The sequence below is a fragment of the Pristis pectinata genome, chromosome 18 (assembly GCF_009764475.1).
Source record: "Pristis pectinata isolate sPriPec2 chromosome 18, sPriPec2.1.pri, whole genome shotgun sequence".
NCBI classification, from domain to species: domain Eukaryota; kingdom Metazoa; phylum Chordata; class Chondrichthyes; order Rhinopristiformes; family Pristidae; genus Pristis; species Pristis pectinata.
Window position 1 is genome coordinate 30,171,526 of NC_067422.1, and position 18,135 is coordinate 30,189,660.

Genomic DNA, 18,135 nt, shown 5'->3' on the forward strand with positions numbered 1-18,135 from the left:
TAGACTTTTGACAAAGTCCCACCCTTCTTGACTTTTCCTCTCAAATCGTCCTGTGCACTTCCATATCAGCTGGACACTTACCATTCTGAAGTGCATACCGCATCTGCACAACCTTATTGTTGCAACTTCCAACTTACATGGGTCTGTCAAGACCAGTAACAATGTTTAATGTCATGTTCCTCACTTGGGTAGATTTTCTTATTTTTTTAAAAAAAAGAAAACAAGTTTTAATCCGTTCTTTCAAATAGTCTGGTCTTTGGAAATATATAAATAAAACTGCAGCAGATAAAAATCAGAATTTATTCGACCGTTTCCGTCAGCAACAATTTTTGGTTCGGCTTTTTCCGTGGGAGCCGCTTTGAACAGACGAGCCTGGGTTTGACAGAGCGCTCCCGCAGAAGACTCTGATCATCTGGAGCGTTCGGCTATTTCCGTCAACAGTGCTTTCGGCTGTTACCGGCAGCCTGCTATAACCAGCTGCTTATCCGTTGCAGTTCCAGTTTGCCTGTCGCTTAGTCACAGCTGTCAGTCTGTGATCCAAATAAAAATTAAGACAGAGGGAGGTTTTTCCTCAGCAACACTTGTACAAGTTGAGAAACTGCGACCCTCACACTCAACCTCAGGACGCAGAGGTAGCTTTTACTTTCATTCTTGTTTCAAGTTTTTTTTAGTGCGCACTCTTGGCTGAAATTTTCTTCCTGAACTTTGATGTAGTTTGTAGTGTGTGTGTGTATTTTCACCAACAGGAAGTCTTATACCTGCTTGAGTACACTTGGGTAATATCTGCAATAGCTCGGGCAATGACCATGATATAATTAGTGTTTGTTTAAGAAACGTGTTCACTTATCGCATTTATTTGGCAATGATGTGATGCTATTTATCGTGGTATTAATGGAATACGTACATATGCATTGCATTAATGACTGAAATTGGGTTTGTATCAGTGACCTATTTTAATCAATTTTTACTGTTTCTTCTCAAAACACTTCTTCCACGAGATTATTTTTGGCTATCAGGTCCCAGTTAATGATTTGCAGTGGGATTTTGAATTGAGGAGTTTCTGCAAATGTTAATGCGAAGGAGTTAGTACAGGACATCCGAAGGACATATTCTCCACAGCATCTTGTTGCTAGTAATTCATCTACTTCCTATTTATTGACTCCTTGACGTCTTCAAGCTTTTTTCAGTGATGTCATCAGCCCCCTTACTTAGCCTGAAGCAGGACAGAATTAGATATCAAAATGTTGTGTTTTAAAATTAATCATAATCCTTTGGATGTTGGTTTTAAGAGAGGCCTTCAAAGTAAGACCCTGTCTTTTAAATGTTCAGTGCACTACCAAGGGAATGCTGCATTGGTGTTGATGTGTTTCGTGAGTCATTAACCTCTGATCCATCTTCTCAAGTGGATGAGAAGATCCCACATCAATATTTGAAGAGGAACAGGAGTTTCCCCATGAGGCCTTTAACAGTCGTTATCACCCACCAATTCCCACTGAACTAGTATCATCTGGATATGATCACATGCAAATTGGCTGCTGTGTGTCCTAAGTCACAAAAGTAAATATACTTTCTAAAAAAAGGCATTTTGGGACAGAGCAGAGTTCTGAAAGACATCATGCCAGAACAAGTTGGTCAGGAACTTGCTGAGAGAAGTTTGCCACTTGTGCTCACAGTTGAGATACACAAGAACAAATTTGGCTAAAGACCAAGGGCTACAGGGAGAAAGCAGGAACAGGGTGCTGAATTTAGATTATCAACTGTGACTGTATTGAATGACAGAGTGGGCTCAAAGGGCTAGCTGGCAAAATTCTGCTCCTAATTTCCATGTTGTGAACTTGAAAGGTAAGTCCAGGTTGAAAACAGTGAGATCCTGAATGGCAGCAGGGCCTTGCATGATGAAGTGTTGCTCGGGGCATGGATGAAAATGGCTGAAAGAAACTTTGACGGACTACAAAGCCACTCCCCCAATTATGTCTTCTGTCAAATGTTTTGAAGTCTTTCACGTGGACCTGCTGGCATTTTCCCTGAAAAGTTGACCTGTTTTTTTTTTATTTCTTTTACAGACCTTTAGAACTACTGAACATATTTAGCTCTCATTACTCCTTCTCAACTGCAGTTCCATTTGTTTTTCTTTGAATTGGTTCCAGAATAAGATGAAAGGGGAACTGTCCATCAATAAAGTGATACCATGAATGAGAAGGGAATTTCCTACCTCATTATTTTTAACTTTGAAATATTGAAGATTCACAATTGCCACAAAATAGTATTTAGCTATCAGATCTGAGGTTAGCCAATTATTATTTAACTAATTTTCTTCTATTCCCTGATGATTTTTGCTCCTGATTAGATCTCGGATCTCCAGTGGCAAAGACCTTCTGTTATATTTGCCAGAATAGTGGCTATTAACGGTTGAACTTTGACAAGTAATTTAACCATGAGAAATCAAAGCTAAGCCAGCCCTTCCTTGGGAAAGGCATATTGTGAGGACTGAGTCTTCGGTCCCAAAAATGGATGGATTAAAATGGGGACCATTTTAACAAAAAAAAAGTCATAGCATCTGTGTTGTACACACCCACTTTCTGCCTTAATGGAGCTGGCAAGACTGGTGCAATCTGCTTGTAGAAACTGTATTGGTTCTTTAGATAGTTTGATAGGTCGTGAGGCTGCCTGCCTTCATTGTAATGGTTATTCTGTTTCTAGGCACAGTTTCTCAGATCTCTCAGAAATTTGGCATGGAAGGTAAGTGAGGAGGGCTGAATTGATGAGATTAACGCTGCCCTGTCCAGGAGGAGCAAGAGCATTTCCTCCATTCTCAACAGGCTATCCTGTAAATATGTCATTACAATATTTTCCACATTTGTCTGTTTACCCAACTTTTGATCCTTTATGTACCCCTTCTCCCTTTCTTGCATTCCTCCCTTAGTGTCTGTACCAAGCAACCTCTGATTCTTATTGATGCCAATATCTATCTTAATTACTTGGCTGCCCATCTTTTGTTCATTATTTTCTCATCACACCTTTCCCTGACTATGATCCTTGCCCATGAGCATGATACAGTTTCTGAAGTTTCCTCAGAATCTAGACTGGCTTCTGTCTTTTGGGCTTCTTCCAGTTCATACACAACACCCCTCCTCCCCAAACCATCACTATGATCTCTCTGTCTCTTCCCTGCCTCCCCGCCGCCCCCCCTCCCACCCCCTCCCCCCCCCCACCCCCATGAACATACCTGTTGTTTTTGCTTCTGACGAAGCCCAGGAGACCACCAGGATTCTCATTTAATATAAATATGTATTTAAATTTTGCAACACATTTATCAAACCAATTAAAAAAGGGAGGAGGTTGTTGGAATATGAGGGAAACTGTCAAAAGATACGGCAGGATATAGATCAATTGGAAATTTGGGTGGAGAAATTGCAAATGGAGTTTGATCCAAGAGCTCAAATGCAAGAGGCAAACATACGGTAAATGGTAGGATCCTTGGGAGCATTGAAGTACAGACAGATCTTGGGGTGCAAGTCCATTGTTCCCTGAAAGTGGCAACGCAAGTGGATGGGGTGGTAAAGGAGACAAGCGGCATGCTTGCACTTACTGGTTAAGGTATTGAGTATAAATGTCGGGAAGTCATGTTGCTACTGTATAAAACTTAATTTGGGCCACATTTAAAGTACTGTGTGCCGTTCTGGTTGCTACACTACAGGAAGGAGGTGGAGGCTTTGGAGAGGGTGCAGAAGAGGTTCATTAGGATATTGTCTGGATTGGAGAGTATTAATTATAGGGAGAGGTTGGACAAATTTGGATTATTTTCTCTGGAGTGTGGGAGGCTGAGGGGAGGCTTGATAGGAGTATATAAAATTATGAGAGGCAGAGATAGGTTAAATAGTCTTTTTCCTAGGTTGCAAATGTCAAATACCAGGTTTAAGGTGAGTGAGAGAAAGTTGAAAGGAGATTTGCGAGGCATTTTTTTTCCGCACAGAATGGTTGGTGTCGGAATATGCTGCCGAGGGATGAGGTAGAAGCAAATATGACAGCAAAGTATAAAAAGCATTTAGACAGCACACTAGCGGGCATGGAACCTAGGGATACGGACATGTGCAGGCAAATGAGATTAGTTAGATTGGCATCATGGTTGGCACAGTCATGGTAAGCCAGAGAGCCTATTCCTGTACTGCAATGTTCTGTTCTGATTTCCTGACCTCGCAACAGCTGCTACCCATCCTGACACTTCCTCCCCATACAGAATCCACTGACCAGTCAAAATTCTCTGTGCCAGCAAGAGCTGGGAATCGGCAGATCTTCCCCCTTTATAACCTTCAGGTACTGAGGTCTCTTGCAGTGCCTCTGCTGAGGTCAATCAACTCAAACTGGAACTCTTCCCGATCTTGTTCAGTTTTGAAATCCTGCCGAGCCATTGAGAAACATTTTTCAGAGACGATAACATACTCAAATTAAAGAGTAAATTAAATGAGTCAGGACCCCACTGTGAAATCAAACAGAAGGAAAGAAGATAGATTGAGAAGTAGTGATACAAATAAGGCACTGTCAGTTTATCAAACATAAAAGGAATAGAAATGTTTTGTAACTGTCTTAGGACACAAAACTATCCTTGTTATTTCTGAGAGTTAGTGCATTGTAAGTCATGCATGTAACATTGCTTGTGAGCAATAATTGTTACTCCTTTAAGGAATGTGTCATGTGACCACCTGGTCTCTGGACGTCAACAATGTTTATAGAACATTCGACATGCAGTCTATGAAGAGCCCTTGAGTAAAGTACACACATGTTGTTCGAGCTTCTTGTGTCTCAGCTATCAGTCTGTGCACTCTGCAATAGATTTTAGGGGAGGTTAAGGATTCACTGGGCATATGTTTGGTGCATCAACAGAATAGCACGGTTAATAAAGTACTAAAGCAATGCAGTCCATGATTTCTCCTCCTTTGTGTTTAATGTTGCCCCACCCATCTTGACTCTCATTTAATATAGCCATTCTCTAATGCATAGCCTGACGCAATTTAAAATGTTCTTGCCAAGATATCTTCCCTATTTTCCTCTGTGTCTGCATCGAGCATTCTTGTTGATTCCAGGCTCCATTTAATTACTTTGCTACCCTCAGTTCATCGTCTTCCTATCCTTCATTAAGCTCTCCCTCCAATGTGAACTTCCCATTTCATGTTCTCTTTCACCTTCTTGACCTTTCATTTCACCCAGCAACTTTCATTTCCCATCATCTTAACGATAGATCTGTCTCTTATCACTCCCTTATTTCCATCAACACTCGTAGCCTACTTACTCTATTCCAACTATACGTTCTGTGCCTACTGCTGGCTAGAGCTCGCTCCCAGTTCGCAAAATTTTAACTATCTGGCCTTTGGTTCTCTATTCACCATAATATTTCTTCAGCTACTGATTTACTCATTCATCTTTGATACCCTAGTTCCTCTTATAACCATTACTTAGTAACCCCAGTAACCGCTCTCATTTCCATTCCCTCCTGTCATTCTCTTAATTTCATCCCATCTGAATGGATAAAGTGGAGTCTATTGGGACTCCTTCTGATTTGTCAAAGCTGTTTCCAATCCTAGCAACATCTGGACTATAATGATAATACCTGGGTTCTTTTGTCTGGAAATCCATAACAAAAGCAGAAAATTCAACAGTCAGGCAGCATCAGTGGCGGGCCCTCGATCTGAAACATCAGCTCTGTTTCTCTTCCCAAGATGCTGTATGACCCGACTATAAGTTGAGCAATACCTCAACATTTTTCCCATTCTTTAGCCTAACCCCCTCCCTGTTTGTGTAAGTCTTGTCCAGCCCGGTCTTTCTCTCCAATATTTGGACCCTGAAATTTTGAACACTTGATTATCCTTGAATTTTATTATTCCAGTCCAGCTACTAATATCCTATTCTTTGAAATTCCTTTGCAAAGTCTCTCTACTTTCTGCAGCACTTCTTCCTTTTTTGGGTTGTTTCCTAAAATGTATTCATTTGACTAAACTCTTGGGCCATCTTCCCCAGTGTCCTCAGATTTAACTCTGAATCAATATTTTAACACTCCTGTGAAGTACATTGGGAAACCTTTGTGACATTTTAGGTACTATTTAAATGGAAGATGTTACAGATGGAAGTTGTACGCCACAGAAACGGGCCCTTTGGCCCATCATGTACATGCTGACTTTTTTGCCCTTGTACATTAATCCCATTTTACCTAGTATCCTCTATGCCTTGCCTACTTAAGTGCCTGTCTAAGCGTCTCTTGAACATAGTGATTGTATCGGATTCCACCACCACCTCTGGCAGCGCATTCCAGATGTCAGTCACTCTCTGTGTAGAAAAAAAATTGCCCCCAAATCCCCTGTAAAAATCCTTCCTGTCATCTTAAACCTATGATCTCTTGTTTTTTTTTATAATAACTGCAAAAAATTTCCTTTGTATGATAAAGACTAACATATTACTAATTAAGTATAAAGGCAACAAAAGATATTTCTCAAATCTGGAAGATAAAAGTTAAAGAACAGGCTAGGCTGACTAAGATTATTGTGCAGGCTAAAATGATTCAAGGTTCAAAATTTTCCTTGCCTGCACCAAACCAGCTGAATTCAGAGGGGTGGAGGCAGTGGTGTTGTAGATAGTCTCAGCTTTTGTGAAGAGAAACTGAAGTTACTTGCTCTTACCCCCAGCACAAACCACTCCTATAATAGAACTGTGTTTGCATGGATGACAATATGATGTAATTTATTACAGATGCCCCTGAAGATGCATAGATTTCTGATGTAGCAAAATGGTCACTTTTGGCATGGTCCTGGTGTGTGACAGTAAAACCATGGTCTAGAAATTCAATTTCCATAATGCTGTTAGGTTCCCTGCCAGAGTTATGCAATTAAAATTAATTTATTTTTCTGGAGGGAAGTACAATGTCATCCATTTCTGGATTGTATTGCATTACTCTGGGAATTTGACTGGGGGTAAGTCACTCTTGCCCTTCAGATGGGATTAGGATAGGGAGTCCTGAACATTTTCTTGCTACCTGCTTCCATTACATGAACTTTACCACACCTTATCCCCTCTTTCATCTAGCTCCTAACCTGATGACCAATGTTTGAAGCAGCTGGCCTATTACCAAAATTGCCATTGCAACTTCCATGTTGAACATCTATTAAGTTGCAATAGAATTTCCAGACCAATATCTTTTAAAAGGATTGATTGCTGTTAAGGGACATGGGGGTGGGAGGGGAGGAATATGGGGATTTTTTAAAAAATAAAACAAATCAGTTCTAATTTAAAATAAGTATTTTTGACCCCATCCCATAGATATCAGCAAAGTGGGGGGCAGCGGGGTGGGGTGTGGAAGAAGCAGGAAGAGAATACAATTGCTGTCCTTTCAGGAATGTTTGCTGCTGCTGCTTTGAACTTCATTTGTCTTTTAACACTGAGGTACACGTTTGATTCTAACTTTTTTCCAACTATGAGAAAATCATTGATTAACTTTTCCAATATTTATCCACTTCCTATTACAAAAACAAGGATAGATGTCAACATTTGAGTTTATGGCAAGCTAAGATCTGATAATGAACAGGAATACTTTTTAGTATCATTTTAATGTTAATATTTGCTTCCAAGGAGAGAAAAAAACATAGTTTATATTGCCTCTCTCAGTGTGGGAGCTATTAAGGTTTATGCATCCATGGGTTATAATATCACTCAGCACACTTGTGTGGCATTAACAGAAGATAATAGGAAGTTGAATAAGTTAGATATATATCTAAGTATATTAATGAGTTTTCAGATTTTTCCAAAATCAGTGTACTAATGCAATTAAATCCCCCTCCCCTGCAAGATCATTATGTTGATTTAAATCTCTTAAATAAGTAGATTAACGGAAGTGATGGTAATATATCCTTGGAGAGAATTACTAAGCAGAGAACCACATGATGACAAAGCTGGATAAGACTTTGGAGGGAATACAAATTATCAGGACTGTGAAAGATATTTTGTGAGTAGCATTGCTTTTGTAATAAGGGTGAGTAGTTTGGTCTAGTCCTTTATAGTCATTTAATTCAACTTTGGAAAATTAACAACAATCTGTGTTGAAAACTTCTGATACATAGAACCTTCTCATTCTGTGCACTCTGAATAATTTCTGCCAACCGTTAATCAGAACATGTAGGATCAACAGTGCATTGAAAGGGATTTATAGATGTGTTACCTCTTTTACTTGCTATGGACTGAAGTCTACATTACCCAAGATTTTGTTGATAACCAATTGTACCTGAAAAGCAGATCATTTGTGGTGTTTCCTGTTCCACTCCTGATCTCTCAATACTCGATACTTTGAGTAGAATGGTCTGCATTGGAAAGAAGGAAAATTACCAATGGTTTGTGGTTAAAATATCATAAGTATGGTCAAAATACTTGAAGTGATTAAAGCTTGGTTGTTGCTAACTTGCCTAAAAACACTGAATTGAAGTAAGTGCCTTTTTCTCTTGGGAGAACAGTTGCAAATTCATTCCCAGGTAGTTAAGTAACACTAATCAATGTGGAGATTCCACGGTGTTTTTACACATAGCAGATACTCGCTGATATGTTGTATCATGGAAGAGATAACAAGACAGACAGAGAAAAAGATTCAAGGATGTGCTCAAAGCCCTCTTGAAGAAATGCAACATTCCCGCTGACTCCCGGGAATCTGAGGAACCTGACCAGGCCCATAACTGCTCAAAGTGGAGAAAGAGCTTTCAGGATGGTATTGATATAGCTTTATCTGCATAATTTATTTTCCATCTCTCCCATTACCCCCTCAGTATTTTGATAGAACTGAAATTGGAAGATTCACAAGCACATTAAGCATTTTTCCTGCTTTGTGGCACTCGGTGTTGCAATGAAAGGATATTTATGAGGACAAAAGGTCATTCATGATCAGAGTGTTGTGTTTTTGGTATCCTTCATGGTAGATATTTTCATATTACTTAACAAATCAGATGGCATTTATGGAGAGAGAAATGAGTCATTGATGTGAAATATTGGGCCGAAGGACTGGCAATTCCACCAGTCCCAAGTAATTAAGCCCTGGACTTGCGTAGACCCACTGTAAGTCTAGCACATGTTGAATGATGTAGAGATTTGTCTTGCTGGGATTCAGCCTCCTTCAGTCCTTTATCCAATCCTACATCTGGTATGATGGGCAAAGGAAAAAGAGTAAGCTTTTTTCTTCACAAAAGGAAAATAGTGCATCTTTTAGAAAGAAAAAACAGTTTTTTTCAAACTTGATCATGTATTTGCTTACCATTCCCTTTGGTTGCTGGTTGCACATTTCAAATGTGTAACTCGTGAAAACCTCCCAAGGTGATGTTTTAAAACATCCCGTCAAAATTCTCACGGTATCTCCTTGGATACCTCTACCATGGTCCATAAAGATTGTAACCTGAGTAGCTTCTCGTTCATCACTGGCCCTATCTTGCTTGTAATACTATTTTCATGTATATGCATGCATATATCTTGTGGCTCTGTTCTTTGTCCTCTCCTGGAACCCTGACAATGTTATTTGCTCTTGGGCACTTCTGCATCTGTTCCTTGTATAGGGGGAAAAAAAGGCTGAGGCCAGTTGTACTTTTCCAGCTGCCTTGCTGTTCTATGATGTTCAGTGCCTGCCATCATTACCACTTTATTTAAGGAACTCCATTCTCTTTTTCCACACACATGGTTGCTGCCTTTCTACTTTGGCAACAGGTTTGGGATATTAACAATAACAATGTAGAATCTGAAGATTGTTCTCTCTATTGCTCTTTATTAAGACATGTGACCATGATAGAAGTTCTTGCCAAACATTCTTTATTGATGGTTAGCAAGACCCAATTAACAGCATTGATATCAGAATAAACCTTGGGTCATACCATATGGTATAATCTTGTGTAATATTCTGCATGTTGTCTGAATCTACGTGCCTGTGATGTTGCTGCAAGTAAGTTTTTCATTGTACCTGTACTTAACCGTACTTGTGTATATGACAATAAACATGAGTAGACTTGGTGCATACACTTCTTAGAGGTTTGGACACACAGAGTATATTCGATAAATATAAAAGTCTATTCATCTGCACTGCTCACAATAGTGTTAGATTTGAAGCAGTTGCAGATTATCAGTTGCCTAGAATATTTGTGAACCAAATAATGGATGTGGTGGGTGTTGCAGTGGTTAAGTTCCCAGACTCGTATCCCAGACATCTCGACTAATAGTGTATTGAGATTAGTTCAGATCCCACCATTACAGCTGTTGAATTTAAATATGGTAAATAATCTGATTTTTTTTAATTAGTTTTATTTGTGTTGTAATAATGATGACAAAACTACTGGGTTGCTGTTTTAAAAAAAAATCCCATTTGATTCACTGATGTCCTTCAAGGGAGGAAATCTACCATCCTTGTGTGACCTGCCTTGCCTCTTGACTGCCCTCTGAAATGACCTACCAAGCCTTGCAGTTGTGTTACAACCATGTTGTTAGAAGATAAAACTGGGGAAAAAAAGCAGACTGCTTGTCAGGCACTGGTATCTGATTTTTGACATGGCAGAGGTGCTCCCAGCCCACGCAACCTTACAAGACCCTCTTCATGACATCTGGAGACTGGTTTCTATATTGGGAGAGTTGTCTTGCAGGCCAATCAAGAAATAATCTGACGTAATCTCACTTGCAGAATTGTACCTTGCAGATACTGTGCCAGTGCCTCCATCACAATCACTGGATAGCCACTGTCCCATTTACAGGACAGACACTTAAGAAGTAAAGCAAACCGGATGCTGGAGGAACTCAGCAGGTCAGGTTTCATCAGTGGAGGGAAGTGGACAGTCAGTGTTTCAGGTCAAGCTCCACTCTTTCAGTCCAGATGAAAGGTCTTGACCCGAAATGTTGACTGTCCATTTTCCTCCACAGATGCTGCCTGACCCACTGAGTTCCTCCAGCAGCTTGTTTGTTGCTCCAGATTCCAGCATCTGCAGTCTTTTGTGTCTCCATTGGGGCTGAAGATGCCGTAGTATACAGGTAGTAGGGAATAGCTCTGGTTGTCCTCAACATTTGAAGTCTCATGACATCAGGTCGAACCTGGGTAAGTAAACCTGCTCCTGATCATGACCTACTGTCCACCTCAGCTGATGAATTGGATAAACACTGGAAGCAGCACAGAAAGTGGGAAGGACACAACCTGTAGTAAAACAATAGGCAGAGGTAAGTGATCTAACCAGCTAATGAATCAGATCAAACCTCTACTGTTCTGCTACATCCTTTTGTGAATGGTGCTGGACAATTAAATGGCTAATGGGAGGAAAATGCTTATAAAACATTGCCATCCTTAATGATGGCAGGGCTCAACATATAAGCACCAAAGTATTGCCAACAATGTTCAGCCAGAAGTGCTGTATCAGTTAATTTGTTTTGGCTTCCTCCTGAGATTACTATCACCACAGATACTATTCTGTAACTAATTTGATTTCTTCCATGTGACATAAAAAATTGTTATGAAAACTGGATATAGCAAAGGCTATGGGACCACACAGCATCCAAACTTATGGCACTGAGCATCTCAGCACTAATACTAAAGACTTGCATTGCAGAACTAGCATGCTAAACTCTCCCAATTGATTATGTGCAACTAATGTGGAAAATTGCCCTGGTGTGACTATTCACAAATAACAGGACAAATTCAATCTGACCATTGACCATCCAATTCTTCTACTCTCAATTGTCTGCAAAGCGATGGAGGGTGTCACTAACAATGCTATCATGTTGCTCTTACTCCTCAATAACCTGCTGGCCAATACCCATTTTGGATTTTGTTTGCACTCCTGAGTTCCAGACCTCCACATGTTCCATACAGATGTTGTTCATACATGGACTGAAGAGCTGAATTGCAATGGTGGACTTGTAGTGACTCCCTGTGATCACAAGGCAACATTAGATTGAATGTAGAATCAAAAGGCCCTGTAAAATGCAAAAGAATGGGCATTAAGTGGGAAGTACTTTAATGGCTGGAGTCAAATCTCACAGAAAAGGAGATATTCATTGATTTTGGAGGTTAATCATCTCAGTCCCAGGACGTCACAACATGAGTTCCTCCAGGAAATGTTCTGGGCTCAATGACCTTGAATTGCTTCATCAATGACTTTCCCTCCATCATATGTGGAAATGTTTGCCAATGATTGCACAATGTTCAATTCCATTTGTTGCTACTCAGAAAATGAAGCAGACTGTCCCTACATGAAACTACCTAGACGATATTTAGGCATGGGCTAATAAGTGAGAAGTAATATTTGCACCATAAAGGTATCAGGTAATGGCTATATCCAACAAATAAGAGTGACTAACCACCTATCTTTGATATTTAATGGCAACATCATCACTGAATCCACCACTATGAATGGGGAGCTAGTGGGGATGGGGTGGGTAAAGGTCACCATGGACCAGAAATTTATCTGGACCAGATGGATAAAGTATTGTGGCTATAAGAGCAGGTCAGAAGTTGGCAAGTAACTAGCCTCCTTCCTTGTACCAACCATCACTCCCTGCTTGTCCTCAAAGCCTTTTCGCCATCTGCAAGGCACATATCAGGAGCATATTGGGTCTAAATCCTAGAACTGCCTATTGAGAGCAGTCTGGGAGTACTGTGTGTCAGATGGACTGCAGTAGTTCAAGAAGATGGTGGTTTCTCAGCAGGCACGGTCATGTAGTGGTTAGTGTGACGCTATTACAGCACCAGCGACCCGGGTTCAATTCTGGCCGCTGTCTGTAAGGAGTTTGTACGGTCTCCCCTTGTCTGCATGGGTTTTCTCCGGGTGCTCCGGATTCCTCCCACATTCCAACGATGTATGGGATAGGAAGTTGTGGGCATGCTATGTTGGCGCTAGAAGCATGGCGACACTTGCGGGCTGCCCCCAGAACACTCTACGCAAAAGATGCATTTCACTGTGTGTTTCGATGTACATGTGACTAATAGAGATCTCATCTGATCTTATCTCATCACCTTAAGGGCAATTAGGGATGGGGAATAAATGCTGGCACCCACATCCTGAAATATGAATACATTAAAAAAAAATGTTTAATTGCCAGTGAAGCAATCAGTCAACAAAAAAGTGGTGAAACAACAACATGAATCTATTAGGCTAAGAGCAGTGAGGGCCTGAGGTATTTACAGAACCAGCAAGAGAGAAGATAAGATTTCTTTATTCATCACAAGAACATGGAAATGCACAGTGAAATGCATCTTTGCGTAGGATGTTCTGGGGGCAGCCCGCAAGTGTTGCCACATCTCCGGCGCCAACATAACATGTCCACAAGAGCTTTGCCCAATGACATATTACTGATGAACAATGATTGTAAGACCCATGTACATACCATATGAGCAAGCACCAATCAGCACTTTAAGCAACCAAGCCAAAATTAAAAACAAAACACTTCTCTGAGTCAATGCTCACACATGTTGGAGTTATTTATTAAAGTCTACAGAAGGTTTTATATTTTAATGCAATAGTATTTTAACATATTACATAGGTGTCATCAAGTAATACTTTTATTGTATTCTGTAAGTTGACATTGTTTGTCATCAGAATTGCAGGAGATTCACTTTGCAGGGCATTTGGAGAAAATGCATGCGCTAAAAAAGCAGAAGATATAGAATGCTTGATATGCAGTAAACAAACTTCCCCATATCTTGGATATGTCATCTTACACTTGTACTAATGATTTTAATGTGAACCACTGCAAGTCTTGTGGGCTATATACAAGATTTAAATCAAATGTACTTCATTTTAGTTCCTCTGAATTTGGTTTTATCAACCACAGCAGCAACAGTGTTCAGAACAGCTTGTTTTAGACCTGTGTTAAAGTTAAACAGGACAAACTAATAAAACAAATAGAACTGGATTACAACAAATAACTTCTGGGTTGTTATTGAGGACTTGCGCTTTTACACATTTCCTCACAAATTTTTGGAATCTGTGATGGGAGAGAAGTTCATTTTCAGTTGAGGTAACAGACAAGTAAAAGTCTGTTGTGTGGTAGTAAACATAGTAAGGAATGTGTTAGAAACAACACCTGTCGCTGGAGACATGAGCAGGTAGTACCTTGTTCCTCGACTCTAACTGATGCATTCTCTACTACTAAACTGCTTCACTAATCTTTGCCACTCTTCAGTTATAGAGAGAAAATCTATTTGACTCCACTCCCTGGTCATACTAGTGATTTTCTTTTTGTATCCTTAGAACAGAACAGAATTCATCCTCAATTAAACGCTTCCTAAAGGATAATCATTGTAGTTAAATGACCATGAATGTGTCTCCATCTTCCTGTGAGTAGTAAGAAATTGCCACAGGTAGCCTGGGGTGATATGCCCTTCATTTTTTTTTACATTGTATCTGCTTCCTCCTCCTGTCCTCCCAGATTATGTTTAAGATTAAACCATGCCATCTGAAGGGATATTTGGTTGTGCTATTAGATTCCTGCTTCAGTATAGTCCAGCTTAAACATTGAATCATCTGACCTGTTTTCAGCAGTAGATTTGTGGTACATGAAAGATGTAACATATTTGAAGGATAAAAGTATCAACGAATATTTTGCATATAGATTCATATAGCATGAAAACAGGCCATTCAGCCCACCATGTCCATGCCAATCAGTGGGGACCCATCCATATAAATTTTCCTGCAATTGGCCCATAGCTTAACATGCATAGGTATTCAAGTGCTCGTCTCGACACTTCTTAAGTGCTGTCAGCAACCCTACTTCCACCACTTTCTCAGGCAGTACATTTCAAGTACTTGCCATGCTCTGGATGAAAAATTTCCCCTCAGATCCCTGCTAAATCTCTTTCCCCTTAAATCTATGTCATCTAGTTTTATCTACCTCTGATATGCAGGAAATGTTTCTTGCAATCTACCCCATCTATACCCCTCATTAATTTTTATATAATTCAATCATGGCCCCTCTTAACCTCTGCTCCGGGGGAACAGACCTGGACTCTCCCATCTCTCCTCGTATCTGAAATGTTCCATGACAGGGAACATCCTGGTGGATTTCCTCTGCACCCACTCCAGTGCTATCACAGCTTTACTATAGTGTGATATTAGAACTGCAAGCAGTGTTTCAACTGGGTCAGACCAGTGTTTTATAAAGTTGGAGCATAACCTCCCTGCTCTTGTACTTGATGCCCTCACTAATGAATACCAGCATCCCGTATGCCTTTGTAGCCACATTAGTTGCCTGCATTGAAGTTTGACCAGGTCAGTAATAGGAGCAACAAAGAAAGTACAGAAAGAAACTTGCAAAGAATACCAAAATCAACAAAAATTGTAATCAATTTGTTTGGAAGGAGAGTGTGGGCAGATGTCTTTTGCTGATCATAGTTCTACTGCAGTGAAAATAAAGGTAATTGTGCTGGATAATTACTTCCCAGCAGGACTTCCAATGTAATAGATGTTTGTGGTTAATTCTGGATTATGAAACATAGAAGATCTCTTGTAACTTTACACTGAAACATCCCTTTTCATTTTCCCTGCAGTATAATGCAAGGTCAATAATGTTGATCTTTTTTAACTAAGTGTCATTTGCATTAATAATCTTGCCAATTGCACATAGAGAATAAATGAGAATTTATCTGAGAATAAATTTAACATATTCCCATGGGATACATTTTGTGTTTATTACAAAGAACCAGTGTAGAGTTACATACACATTAAGATGTGAGTGGTTCTAGGCTGAATGAGTTTGCTCTATGAAATTGCAGCATCATATTTGCAATTAGTTACTCTTTCTTTATGTTATTCATGCTCTTTATTCCTCTTTGAATATACACACCTCTAACAGACACAATATAGTTGGCCATGGTGACAGATCTCCTGTTCAACATAACGTGCTCCAAATATTTTCAGGGAACCTTTTACTTGCTTTCATTGCTTAAAATCGTACTGCGGTCTCATCTGTGCTGCTTTAAACCTGCCAGCTCATCACTTTTCCTCCCTGGACTCTCTGAGTCACTCTGTCTCCCTCTTGATCACATCATTTGCTTACATAGTCAAATCATACTAAAATATTCTGTTGATATTAGGAAGAGTTTCTATGAAAGGTGTGTAAAATTTATTAAAATCTTTGTGTTTATGGAAACTTGAATGGAAAGAATTTGCTGCAGGCTGTAGCCTGTCCAATAGGTGCCATTGATGATTGACAGGAGAGAAGATGAGCTGAAATTTAACGATGTATTGCTTTATAAAATCCTAGAGCCAAACTACATGAGAAAAGGAGAAATATGGCTGCAGACTTTAGTAAATAACAAAGTTTTTGCTTCCAGGAAACCATTGGATATTAAAGGATTGCTCGATGCTCTCATTGTTGCTCACTCCCTATGTAGTAGTTTTTGTGATTTTTATCAAACCTGGAATAAGCAGGCTCCTCTGCCTACAGCTTGTGATCTACTTGTATCGTACATATGACTTAGCTGCTCAACCTTGGTGCGAGTGACATTATATCTGAAGTATCAGAATGTTTTACAGTTCAAGTGTAGGTTATAAGCAAGAAGTGAGTGCTGCTGCAATTTCTTGTATCATTTTAACTAGGTGACACTTATTAATAGATTGCACAATATATGGTAAAGTAGCGGAGGTATAATTATTTAATTTTTATTGTCTATATTGGCGGAAAATTACCTTGTATTGGAGAACTGCAATATTACTTGATTTGAAAAGGTGCATTGGAGTAGCTAAATATTTGGTGTTAGTCTTGTTCCCCTAATAATTATAATATTCTTGGAATCAAAAATTATTCGGGAGGGGTTGGGGTTAGTGGGGATGCTAGCAGTTCCAAGGGAACAGTGTTTACAAATAGTTGAGGTTGAAAGTGGTGGAAAAGGAGAGCTCATCATCCTTTTGCACACATGTGAAAACCATTTTGAAAATTAGAGTTGAACTGTTGATGATAGCAGGAACTGCTTCTCAGTGAAAGGACATCTGACCTCACTCAAAAAAACTGTTGACGACAGATCAATTGAAAACTTCAAAATTGGTTATAGATTTTAGTTCATTTTCAAGAGCAAAGACAGGTAGGGGATGTTACAATGCAGATCAGCAGTGATCTACTTGAATAGTGGTGTTGGGCTGAGCAGCTAATTGATTTACTTTTATTCCTCTGCTTTTAAATCTCAGCCTATGGCTGCAGATGGCAGGGGAAGGCCACATTATTGACGAGGATGTGTCTGGGAAGAGATCTGTTGGAAACTGTACAGGGAATAGAAGAGAAGTTACTGCTCTGACTTGCTGTTGATTGGAATCACAGTTTCAGTGTAGTAAAGATGGAGGAAGAGGTGATGAAGTTGAATGACATGGACAACTTCAGATGACGTAAAGAAGATGAGCAAGACTAAAAGTTGGTTATAATTGCAGAGAAGTCACTAAATCATCATTTTGGTGCTATGAGATTTATTCAGATTGGTTTTGTTTGCAGATAACAAAATTGGATATCCAATGCAGTTTTCCATAATTCATCTTCTGTGTCAGACTTTCCTTTTTGTGCTGCATTATCTCCCTATAGTACAGTATTTCTCTCCTTTATCTTCAGTATAATTCAGTCAAGATTTTATACTTTGGAATTGATTGTTTGCCTTTGTAGTTCTCTGAGACTTGGGTGGTGCGGAACAATACTTGAAATTCTGCATTCCTGTCCACTTTTAAATTGGTACCTTGAGAATGATTTTCTCCAGATACTCTAGCTGCTCGGAGTCTTCGAGATGATCATTTTGTTTAAGAAATGCTATGTTATTTACCTAAAATAACATGGATGAAAATAGCTTGCTGGAGAATGCTGCATGCAATTTGCTGTTTTCTGATTTCCACCTTGAATCTCATGACCTGCTTAGTGCCTTCAGATTGGTCTTTTTGATATGTTAAAGTGCTTTGGTGAGTTTTGATAGGTCAGTGTGATATATAGTGATAGGATCTAACTGTGGGAATGTAAGAACAATAAAATTGGTTTATAATAAGCAATCCAATTTTTGCAAATGCTTTAAGTAAAATTCATCAGAAAACTGATTTAGAAGAGGCCTCGGGGGAAAAAAAAAACAGGATCTGGTCCTGTGGTTTCTTGACAGGATTGCCCTCACTAAATGTAAAATAT

General features: G+C 39.6%; 1 protein-coding gene across 1 annotated transcript in view; it reads left to right on the forward strand.

The window, feature by feature from the left end:
* Window positions 1–505: 505 nt before the first annotated feature.
* Window positions 506–18,135, forward strand: part of myocd (myocardin) — a 475,084-nt gene continuing 457,454 nt past the window's right edge. The window contains exon 1 of the mRNA XM_052033032.1: window positions 506–632. The gene's annotated coding sequence lies outside the window, so the exon portion shown is untranslated. The remainder of the gene's footprint in view (window positions 633–18,135) is intronic.